Genomic DNA, 9,908 nt, shown 5'->3' with positions numbered 1-9,908 from the left:
GGGGCGTCGTCTTTGGAAGTGAGCATCTGTCCCAACTACTCAAGAGTCCTATGCATGGAGGTGTGGCAGGGAATCAAACTAATGATGTCACACCGTGTCAACAGTGTTCAAGAGCGTGGCGGTAAACTTTGACCTCCCTGTAGGATGTTTTCATGAGCTCAGCCAATCTCTGGGAACATTCAGTGGGTTTATCATTCAAATAAAGTAAACATAGTAACTGTAAATTAATGGCCTGCATGATTGATGAATAAAGCGTCTGGAGTGAAAATTTGAGATACGACCTGCTGGCTTCTTATCTATTTTGACTCTATTCCTCCTTTGTTTTTTCTCAAAGAGAACATTGCAGCGTGGTTTTATACCAAAGGAGGAGAGTGTCAATCACACAAAGTTGTTAGTGCAGTCTGTGTGTTTTAGGGATTAATGTATACCAACTATGCTGGTTGGAAGCTGGTTAGCTAAGGACGCACCAATCATGTGCCTTTCTGTGTTCATGATAAGCAAAGCCTCTGACTGAACTCACAACTCATTCCATGGTGTTATGAATTTATAATAAATAATCATATGTATTATATATAAGTTATATAGTTCTGTCTGACACATGGTAAGGGACCAAAAGTCAAGTTTCTGCTGCATCACGTTCGACAAGTATACAACAACATTTCTGGAGTACCCCTTTACGATATGGTTTCTAAGACACTCTCATTATGGTCCAAGAGATGAACAGAGATTACTTTTGTGTATGTGAAATACTTTATTATCTAAACTAAAAAAAATGAGAGTGGAGAGGTTACAGAAACAATTTATTGCCCATTCAATAATGCTCTAATTAATTAATTAATTAATTAAATGAGAGTATATACGACACCATAAGGTGGTAACCTCTACTTTTTCTCTTTTAGCTGCTGTGATGGCAGAAATATCAGCTTGTTGGTTCTTTATTACTGATCTTATCTGGGCCTATTGGGCCGCAGTACAGGGGCTGCCTGCGTAGTGGAGATGAGCGAGAGTGAAGATAACATTGCACATCCATCTGACTAATTGGCTCTACAATACAGCCAGAAGGGAAAACACTCTGATTTATAGGGGTTGAGAATGTAGTTTCTCGCTTTAAAAATATCTATCCTTCTCTATCAGCGTACTCTCAAGTCTGAATTTACAGCCCATTTACCAATTAAACAATTTGGTCAATGATCTGATTTAGGGCATTCTGTCTGCAATGCACAGTTAATATATTTCCATGATAGAGACTTCTAGTGCTCAAGATCATTGAGACCATTTTGCTGCTTGCTGGGTGTGTATTGTAAAGCAGAAAAAGGGCCACAAATGTGCATCCCTGGAGCCTCCGGCAGGCTAAAAGCCTTCAGAGAGGGTTTGTACAAAGAGATTCATCCGTATAAGCTGATTATGTTCCTCCCAGAGATGATCATGTAACACTTTATTTTGGGTGGCCACACATTATTCACAAATGATGTGCACAATGGGATCTAATTAACTATTCATTTATAATGTGCGGACTCTCTCTCTGTTATTGTCCTGAAACTCGATAGGCTTTAACAGGGACATTGATGGTTTTAGTGTCTCTTTCACACTAGCTGTGCCCCTGTGGGAATGTCGAACACAGTTGTGACATACGGAGTGTGGGCAGACCTGTCTATGCCTGTCACACCCTTCGGCACCGCCTTCACGGAAACATGTCACAATTTCCACCATCACACTTGTCACAGGGATACTTGCCTCTGTCAATACAGTCCTTGTCACAGCAGATCCAGGAAGTTAGTTTGAGGGAAGTGAACGTTTGATGACAGTGTATGTATATGTGACAGTGTCTATATTATATCAACATTTGTCCACGTCAGAGAAACAAATTACACAAATATGTACTTTATTATTGAAGAGGAGAACACATTGCCCTTCACATACCGAAGAAATGCAAGCCTTTATGAATATTTGCTTCAAGTCTTGCATTGACCTGATACATTCACCTCAGTAGTTGTCAGTAGGCAACATTGTTATAGACTGAATACAGAAGAGTATGACAGTGAGAGTTTACTCTATTACAGAGCGGAAGAAGAGTTTTAGAGTTACCCACAATTTAGCAACTCGCCTTCTCATCACAAACTTATATTTTTTCAATCATGCTCTTTATCTTAAACATGTCCACGTTAGGAAAGGGTTTAAATGGCTGTATTTAAGGATAGGCGATACTTTAATATGATCTTCTTTCAATTAAATAATATCGTGATGAAATCATATTTTAAAATATTGTGATACAAAATTACATCGTCTGATTTCATACTAACAAGAACAACTATTATTATTAAGTTATTAATTAAATGAGAAAATACTATATTGTTCAAGTATTCAATTTGCACAAGAGCCCTGTTATATGAACAGGGAAAAATGGTTATTGATTTCTTGCCGAGATGAGAAGATCTTGTGCTTTATGTTCAATATGAAAAGCAGCGGGCAACTTAGCATAGCATAAAGACTGGAAACAAGGGAAACAGCTAGCCTGGCCAAAGATAACAAAAGCAGTACATTGTTTAACTCACTAATTCACATTGTTACAAAACCCAAGAGCAAAAAAACAATGGTGGTTTTTATGAGGGTTCTGGACTATTTGTCCCTAAATAGATCCTTGTAAAAAGTGGTGGTTTTACTAATTTGTTATTATGTGTTAATGAGCAGGTAGGTGAATATGCAATAGTTAACTAATCATTAACAGTTAATAAACCATCAATAAATGGCTTGTAAATCAGTGATAACTTAATTTTGGGTTGCAAAGTTGTAATGTTGCCTTGGGTACATCCTCTTGGAGCATCAGGCCACCTCAGCCATCTAATGAAGAGCCCTTGAACTCACTGTAACTCTTTGGCAAAGCCATAATGTGTAGTTGTCCATGCAGACATTTCAGACTCAAGACTCACTTCTCTCTTGCAGGGATCAAGGGCTGCACAGTCAATATCCCACAGATGGTGGGGGAACAATGTGATTCACTCAGCCATTGGTGCCTCTTGACTCATTACTGTGAATGGAAGGCCTGGGGTAAATGGGGAAACGCACAAGGTAAGGAGGTGGTAAATGATCCCCCAGCTGTAGGAACAGGAGACGCTGCATTAGCCCTGTAATGGACCACTGAGAGGCAACAACCTGAGGAAAGCCTTTCATTCCAATGGAAAGTTAAAGCAGAGGGGATTGAGTGCTGGGTGACACTGAAAAGAGGATAGCAATGTCAGGTATCCATTATCAGTGATACCACGCTTTATGGTAGCTCAGTAAGCAATTAAGTCAATAAGAAATGATGACCCTTGACCTAGCCCCATAACTTCCATTAGTTCCTCTGTGATCTGACTGGCTTGCCTCATTGAGCTCTGGGGTTGGCTTAATCAGTTTAATGATAATGAAACCATTAAGGAAAATGCATGGCTTGTTTTGCAAGTAATTTATCATCCCATAAAATATCTTGCCGTGATGCCATTAGTTTGTCAGGCTGGATGCATTCATTACATTTTGTTTACCACAGCTTAAAATGTACCAACACACATACCAGTTCTCATTAATTACTAAGGCTGCAGACAAATCAGTGCAAGGTTACAGTGAAGTGTTACAAATGGAGCTAAGAGATTTGAGACAACACTGCAGAGTTATGGTCAGCTGACCAACAATTCTCTGATAAAAAATACTTAGGCTTTTACATCAAACATGTATCTATATGCACACACTGAACTGGAAGTGTATACTGAGCGACAGACATGCCTGCCAATCATGTGGGTGCTCTATGATGATTGATTGGTTCCACTTAGTGCTCCCACACCATCAGTCAGAGGGTTAAGAAACTGCCTTCATGAATATTCTTTTTTTTTACTCATCTATATTCATATCCTCATTCATATTCATCACTGGTTACACAGAGCAGATTCGGGGGCTTTGTGTGCATTTCGGTGGATCGTTGTTTTAGGTGAAAAGGTGGAGTGCTGCATGCTTGTTTTTGTCACGGGAGAACGGCAAGAATAGGACCCAAACGCCAACAAATAGGTAACAAAAGGCAACTTTATTGCTTGCAGCAAAAATCCAAAGTACTACCTCACCCCAGTGATCTATGGTGATCATAACAGGACGAACTGACAAAGGGGAAAGACACAAACAGGGATTAAATACAGAGGGCTGGTGCAGGTGATTGGACACAGGAGGAAACAATCAGGGACATTGCAGACAATCACAGGGACAGGATGTGCAGGGAAAAAGAGGACACGATAGACAAGGACTTCAAAATAAAACAGGAAACACAAAACAAACTACAGATCCTGACAGTTTTAGTTAATTAAACTAGTTAATGTACACATTTTACACATTAAACTACACTTAATTGTGTAGTTTCACATTGTTTGGTTATATTTAAAGTGTTTCCAAAACAATGCCCCCTATTTACTATTTGTAAGAGACAAACCATGATAACATGCTGACATATAACCAGTACCATGTTCACCATCTTATTTATTAGGTATTTGGTCACAAATCATAAATAAAAAAGTAGTGGACAGATGTTTTGACTTGATGAAAAGTCAGAGGATCACAAAGGTTATTACAAGTCATCAATCAAAGGGAGAATCAATATATTTGCTAAAAGCCATGACAATCCATCAAGCACTTCCCTACAAAACAAAAAAGTCAAACATGATGACGCTAAATGAAAAGTCTGGGGGAAACTAAAACCATGAGGTCACAGAGTTTAAGAACCATATCAACTTTTTGTCATTCCAGAAGTTGAGAAAATGTACTGGATAAGTGAAAACATTTGCTGGTTAATCTCAACTCAGAGAAAGACTGGACACACTCCCTCATCATTCATTATCACTCCCTGAGAATAATTCACTCAGCTGTTTGACTTTGATTAATAACAGCAGTACACGTAAAAAGACTGGATTCTTTAAAGATGGCCCAATTAATCTCCTTTTCCTGAAAGGTGTGTTTATCCTTTGCTGTTCTTTTGTTTGAGTTACATAGCCATTGCTCTCTTATCCCTTCTCCTCCATTTGCCTCTCCGAGCCACCTCCCCTCTAATTTCCACATACTTTTTCCACTTTGTCCATTTCCCCCAATCAGCCTCTAATTGTCTGCTTCACATTATGAGAAGGGCAGAGATAGAGCAGTCTCTTACACACACACACACACACACACACACACACACACACACACACACAGAGTAGACATGTGTAATGGTGGAGAGAAAACAGGAGCACAGCTTGTTAATTAAGCTTGTTAAAAATGTACAACTGTGCTCATCACTTTAAATTACTCTGTCCCCCCCCCCCCTCTCTCTCTCTCCCTCCTGCTCTTTTTCTCACTCTTGCTTCCTCTCTCTTTCTCTCTCTCCCTCTCTATGTGCATCATGCAGTATCATCAGTATCATCATGCTCTCTATAATAGTTGCCATACTAAATGGCACATTTTGATCAACTGAGAGATCTTTTTTAAATATGTGTGATCTTGATCTTATCTTTGCTACTACAGCACATGCCTCACCTGTCCTTACTCTGTGTGTGTGTTTGTTTTGGAGAGGGGTAAAATATAAAATAAAACATGAACAGTTTATTGGCTAGAAAATAGACCTAATAAGATAACTCAATAGGTATCATGTCCTCTCCTTTGTCTCAGCTGCTCTTTTCTGTAGATGTGCTGTAACTGCTGTAATCGGCAGAAAATATTTTTTTTCTCGGGGCCAGTTACTAAGCCCTCTGCCTCCCCTGTGGGCTCAGCTGAAGGAGAGAGAAAGAAGAATCGCGGTTCAGGCAGCAGGTGAGAGAAGCAGTACAGGACACAGAGCTGTGAACAGGCTTTAACACACCTATCTTCCAGAATGTGCTGTCATGTCATTTCTTATGGTTTAATATGCCCTAACCTTTATGGGAAAAGTCATGTTTTTGACTAATAATTCCTACATTTCTTCAGTTTCATCTCCCCAGTATTGTTTTCCTATTAAAGGAAGGCTTGCTTTTAAAATGCTGCTCCAAGCTTATGAAATAGTTGATAATCTTGCTCTGCCATACTTACCAACGCTTAGAAGCTCCCACGTCTCTTTGGATGCTTTAAGACCTCAGCGGGCAGGCCGCTTGGTTTCCAAGAACAAAGAAAAGTCCTGAGGATGCTGAGCTCTCTCCTACTGTGACACCTCTCTTTGGCATAAAGTTCCAGCTGCTGTCAGGGGAGCTTCCCTCCTTGTCATTTTCATATCCAGATTTAAAAAACTACTAATTCTCACAGTCTCAAAGTGAGCATGATGTTTTAAATTTGATAGCATTAAATCTATCTCAGTTTAGGCTCAACATAGGCGTGTGGCTATGTCACTGTTGCCTCGGTGCAATAGTTGGTGCAATAGTTTGTCGGATGGGGCACGCAGTCCAACGGCCGCTGCTGAGGTTCCCTCCATGTCGTTTTTTCTTGGTTTTTGTTGTTGGCTCTTTATCCAGTATTTCTTTGTCTTCGTAGAGCGCTGATATGGTAGCCGTTGTTATTATTTCTTTTATAGCCTCATTAGACATTATATCAGCTATTGGACAATACAAATAAACTTGATTTGACTTTGTCCTCCAATGATATGGGTGGAGTCTGAAATAGCAGGAAGCACAGAGACCGCTGCTGATTCCTCTCTGGCCCTGTGTAAAAATGCCCTGTGCCATCTGTATGGAAAAGCTTTAGTTATTTAAATATCTGGCAAAACTATACGGAGGGTGCAGCTAACAAATAAACTAAAACAACTTTGTCTCCTCACTTCCATCCATGCATGCACACACACACATTTGTGAGACCTTACATCTTTTGTTTCCACTCCACAGCTTAAGACTGAGACATTATCAGTGAATGATACGTTGGATATATCTCAGGTGTAGCTGTGGGTATTACAGGTAGTTGTGAAACGTGCCGTAAACACGTTCCCATAGAGCTTGGGTCAGCAACATTGGGGAAACCAGCCATAGTAAGCCACTCCCCCCAAATTATCATAATGAATGTAAACAACAAACATGGCTATAGTTTGGACTCACAGCTGTCACGCAAGCAGCTTGTGGAAGACTTCGGTGACAAGCAATGAGGGCTCAGCAAAGTGCGTGCAGGGAGACAGACAAGTAGCTCGTCAAATGATTTAATCTCATTGTAGTGCTGTGACATCCACAGATACCTGGTTCTTTTTCTTTTTTGGTTGGAGTATTCAATACACAATGTAAAGAGAATTTCAACAAAGAAATTAACCTGATAACTAAAAGTGTGCTTCTTATAAGAGTGTGAATATATTCCAAATATGAAATTTTTCTGACAAAGTTTGAGAGCACGAGAGACATTAGACTGATGCAAAGCTCTTTTTGCTTGTTCATTAGTTTGTGTTCCAACAAATTATTCCTTTCTGGAGGCACAGTAATAACCCTGAGAAACAATTCCATTTAAAATCCACCCTCATATACTTTCATTATGCCAAAAACAATACACAACCATTTCACTAGTGTCCTCAGAGAGAGAATAAATAGTTTCTGCTTGCTCAGCTTGTTTTGCTTTGTTCCTTCTTTTTCTCTCTCCTCTTAGCTCTTGTTTGCTCTGCAGCAGGATGGATCTGATTAAAAAGACAATCAGCACGACGGCCGCCTTCTAATCAAACCATAATGGAAGTTTACCACGCATTATCTCTGACTGCGATTTAATGAGACTTTAGCTTGCATTATCTCAAAGTGAAATTTAATAGCAGTATCCAGGGGGCATTTGCTATCCCATCTGTATTTCTTTGCCAAGTCTGGAGTCAGAGGTAACAGCGGCAGGAAAGGTGAGGCGGGACTTGAGCTCTGGAGTGGGCTTGGATACATCCCTGCAACAGATGCTCAACCTCTGTTTGCCGCCGGCTTGGGATGACTTTCCATCTGGTTGCTTTGCCCTTGTATGTTTGTTTGGAAAGATACTGAATATATGCTGTGGAAGGCCCTGGTTTGAGGCCCTGGTTTGGCAGCAAGCATCACCCCGCTGAGGTGTCCTTGAACCAAACTGAATCCTGTGCAGTTCCAGAGGCACAGTAAAGTAGCTGATGGGTAAAAAAATGAATATAAACTATCAAAAATCACATTGTCATCAAAGATTTAACAATACAACAAATCAAGCCAAAAACAAATGTACTTTTGTTCTGCAAAATAGCAAAAATAACACAAATCTGTCCCACTCACATCATTAGGCCATCTCACTGATTTTCCAAAACACAGACCTTTCCTTTCAGCTGTGGAAAATGTGCCATGTGGCAGATTTGTTCACCTCTGCCACGTTGCAGTGGTCATGCAGAACAACTGTTGCTACAGTCGTATTTTATAGCAATCGTGTCATGCAATACAGCACACAGGGTGCTGTAGGTTACGCTGTTGGTGATGGAGACTGAACAAAAGGCCACATGTTGAAGACATGTGACTAAATGACCTCTGGAAGTGCACAGCCTGATTGTGTATGGGTGCCCTGACACTCTGGTCAAAGCTGTGGTGGAAAGATTGATGAATAATTGATTTTACTCTAATGGGTGCATTTGTATCTGTGTGGGTAAGTGCCCCCCCTGAATTGTGTACTTGTTCAGTCACTGTACTGTAACTTTTGCGTGACAAAACATAATCACTATTTCTCAGATAATGCGTTTCCTTCTATAATATGTAATGGTAAGCTGTTATGAGAGAAAAAGGAATGATTATGTTTTGAATTCAGATGATGGACAGTTTTTCCTCCCCACCGTATGTCTCCTGTTAGTGTTTTCAATGTTGCGGTATTTTCAGAGAAAACTGTTCAATTCAATTCAATTCAGTTTATTTTGTATAGCCCAATATCACAAATTACAAATTTGGGATTTACAATCTGTACACATATGACAACCCTGTCCCAGGACCTCACATCGGATCAGGAAAAACTCCCCAAAAATGAGAAAAAAAACCTTTCACAGGGAGAAAAGGGAAGAAACCTTCAGGAGAGCAACAGAGGAGGATATACAGACAGTCATACTCAACAAACTGGTGTGGAGTCATAAGTCATAATCTGTTGTGTATTAATGGCAGGAAAGTCATCACCTCAGCATGTCAGCTGGTCCAGAGGTTCGCTGCTGACATTATTCCTGCAAACCTAATTAACAATATCATACCATCACCCGCAATCCCCTCAGTGCATGACAAGCAGCTAGGCGGGAGTGTGAAAGTATTAATATGTATGGGGCCATTCAGTAGTGAACAGAGAAATCGAGCAAATTAGCAAGTCTAATGCTTTGCAATGCTATAATCCACTGCAAAGGGGGAGAAAATTGATACACCCACTATCCAAATCCTCGGTGGAGTGCTGCCTTTAAGGTTAATTTTAGGGCTGAGAGGCACTATTTTGTAGCATTCACCTTGTGCCGTGCTGCACATTCAAAACGGTTCATCTCTTTTTTTCCCCTTCCCCCTCTCCTCCTGCTTCAGTCTCCATTCTACCAACTTTTAATGAGTCATATTTTGTGGACGGCAGTCCTTAGATTTAATGAGGTGCCAACAACCTTGGGTTGAGTCAACTCTGCTGCAACACTCTTACTAATTTTTGACAGAAGACCGTATGACCTTATGACAGAAGCACCACAAAAGCGGTTAAAAAATGAAGGCTCTCAAATTATGTTTTTTATTTTAAGACCCGTGTAATTGGCAGGGATGTCAAGTCCTTGCAGCTTACCAGGAGTGGGAGATTCTCAAATCAATTCTCAGATATCACAGCTGGCTGTGAAGATGGAGAAGAGCAATATAGACCTCGGAAGGGGGAACCAGCCGGGGAAATACAAGAAAGAATGTATGATTTATTATCAAATTCACATGCAGTAGTTGTATGAGACAAATTAACAAATTTCCAATGAAAGTTTTTGCATTAAATCTTGGTTGTTA

This window comes from Cyclopterus lumpus, chromosome 5 (assembly GCF_009769545.1).
Source record: "Cyclopterus lumpus isolate fCycLum1 chromosome 5, fCycLum1.pri, whole genome shotgun sequence".
In the NCBI taxonomy this organism is placed as follows: Eukaryota; Metazoa; Chordata; class Actinopteri; order Perciformes; family Cyclopteridae; genus Cyclopterus; species Cyclopterus lumpus.
This window is presented reverse-complemented; position numbering follows the sequence as displayed.